This window comes from Notothenia rossii (assembly GCF_949606895.1).
Source record: "Notothenia rossii genome assembly, chromosome: 12".
In the NCBI taxonomy this organism is placed as follows: Eukaryota; Metazoa; Chordata; class Actinopteri; order Perciformes; family Nototheniidae; genus Notothenia; species Notothenia rossii.
Genome location: NC_136911.1, coordinates 16,431,850 through 16,434,823, shown reverse-complemented (window position 1 = coordinate 16,434,823; position 2,974 = coordinate 16,431,850).

Genomic DNA, 2,974 nt, shown 5'->3' with positions numbered 1-2,974 from the left:
TGTGACGCTCGAGATGGAAAACAGCTCAAACTCTCACACACAGAAACCACAATTGGATCAAAGCTTGTAATTTTCAGCGCAGTGGCATTTAGGCATCTCCCATCTAATATAGCGCCTGTTGTTGAGGATGAATATAGTCCTCGAGAAGCAGCATAGAATCATGTGCATCCACAAATGACAGCTCGTCCCTAAAAAAAAGTTAAGAGGTTACAGAGTGCGATCCCACCGTGTCTGAAATTAATTCACTTCGTTTACTATCAACTGATTGAATGCAGAAGCAGGGAAAGGTCAAGTAAGAGAGAACATTTGATGATTCAACACTCAGTAAATGACTGCGTCCACAGTGATGACTCTGGGGGAATTACGCCCTTGACCTCATGAAGAAGCTTTTATTATTTAAACTGAATAAATCAATTATCGTCTTTGTGCGCAGTCAAAGCCGCGAGACGAAATGTCTTTTTTATGTGCCACCACGTTCAGAAATAGGCTGATTAGGACGGCTGTGGGTGTGAGGATCATGTGCTGCAGTGTGACAGAAAGTGAATGGCTGGCTGTGTTAGTTCACAGAGGATGAGATTCTACGATGCTGTGTACATGAAGGGCCCTCTGTGTCTCTGCCGTGCACACAAGTATGCATCTCATTACAAAGTTTGGACTGAAATAACTCAACAACTCATGGTTTGGGGCTAAGGGCTACCTCAGCTGAGCCCTGACCTGCACTGTCCACAAACTTGACCCTCCAACATCATTCATGTTACAGTTTTTCTGTAAGTAGACGTCAGTTAGCGTATTCTTGGCATGAATAGTGTAGTGTCTGCCTAATGGGCAGAGGCTTAGGGCCTCCGGAACAGAGGCTTTTCATTAAGGGACTATTTCAGTAAAAATGCTTCCATCAAACGACGACAAAGAGATTTAAAATGATAACAAAGAGACTTAAGACGATTACAAAGAGACTCCAAATGACCACAAAGAGACTCAAAAGGACCACAAAGAGACTCAAAATGAAATTGAAGAGACTCCAAATGACCGAAAAGAGACTCAAAATGAAATTGAAGAGACTCAAAACTTCCACAAAGAGACTCCAAACGACCACAAAGAGACTCAAAACTTCCACAAAGAGACTCAAAATGAAAACAGATCCAACAACCACAAACATATACAATGAAATGCAAAATGACAACAAAACGATAGCCCAAAGAAACAAACAAACCCCATTAAAATATCTATTTGGAAAGATAAACAAAACATGAAAAGAGATGACTTATGGCTACACATGACACAAAACAACCACAAAAAGACACAATAAAGCACTAATAGCCCCACAATGTCCACAAACGGACGCAAAACAAGCAGAAAGAGACGTACAATTGTTAGAAAGGAGCAAAACAACTGCAACACTACAAATTTTGTCTATCCATTCTGAGGTTACAAACGGGGCCCCTTCCCTCCCCAGAGTCACAGAGACCGTTCAAAGTACACAGCGAGTGAAATCCTTTACAGATCAGCATAATGTAACCAGCCGCTCTGAGACCATCAGCAGTTAACTGATTAACTGCAAGTTAAGAAATTAGAAAAAAAAAGATTTACATACACACACACACAAAACCAGGGTCAGTAATTAACAGGAGCTCAGGGCAAAAGGGCCCTTGAAGGTTCACAAAAAGCCTGTCAAATGAGGGTTAAAAAAATGGCCCCTGATAATTATGAGTAACCTCTTTTGCATTTCACTCTATTCGCATGTCTTTGATGGGTTGTCAAATATTCATGTGAGTGCTGTCCCCCGTGGGCCACTGAAGGTGTTGTCGGAGCCTTTGATCTGTGTGCAGAGTAAAGCAGCAGGGACTGATTGTCTGTTCAGCCAATGGGATTATGTTTGAATACATACTGTACACATTTTACCAATATCAAAACAGATCTTCCAATTTATTATTTCATGTTCAATTACACTCGCTTCCCAAATTGACAAGAAATGTCCACCGATTTTAAAAGAAAAAGGGTATAATTCACACTTTTAAATTCTTAATGTTTATGTGCTTGAAATGGTATGTGTGAATGTATGTATGTACGTATATTGGCAAAAATTTGATTAGCCATCATTAAATACTTCTCAGCTAGTCGAAACATTAAGATGTTGTACATTTTGCTACATTAATTATTATGTGTCAATGACCTGGATTTGCTGTCAATATGATAAGTTGCTTTAGTTTGGAGTGTCTTCATATCTTTAAAGCCAATAGATAACATGAAACCAACGCAGTTTTTGTTCAAGTTAGTTATAAGCAACACAAATACAGTATTGTTCAAATAAATAACATAACTTTGTCTAAAGCAAACAGTAAAGCCAACAGGGCAAAAGAAAATGGTGTCGAAATTGCCTCAAAAGTTCTCGTAGGACGGGAACCGTTAGAATTAGCATGATCACACACAGAGATATGAAGTAGTGCTACAGTGTGGCAGTGAAACAGTGACAGTGAAATGTTTACAAAACATGTAATAACTTCTTGCTAGTTGGAAAAAATGTGAGGACACCCAGATTAAACCTTTAAATCTAGAGAGGTGTTGACAAAGTAGCGGACACATGCAAATATGTCCACACCCAAGTTCCTGGTTTCTCAGAACATCCTGCTTTAACATTTCGTTTGCCGGATCATAAATCTGTCTGAGCCTCCCGCAGGAAGCGGGTTGAGCCTCTTATAAGAGAGGGCGCCTCCACCGCGGCGTCGCCCAGTGAACCCTCTTACCTCCTATTCCTGCCCAGTGACAGAGCCCCACAGCTGCTGCATGGACGTCCCCATCCCTCACTGTCAAAACATGGCACCCGCCCAAAGCCCTGCTCAGTAGTAGCTGCTTACTACCTGGGAATGCAGCCAAGGCCTCTGCAAAGAGATACTGTATGTACAATAGTTGTAGCATTTGACACTAATCCCTCCTCAGCTGTATTAGGCGTGCTGGATGTGTTCATCTTTTTCTCTAA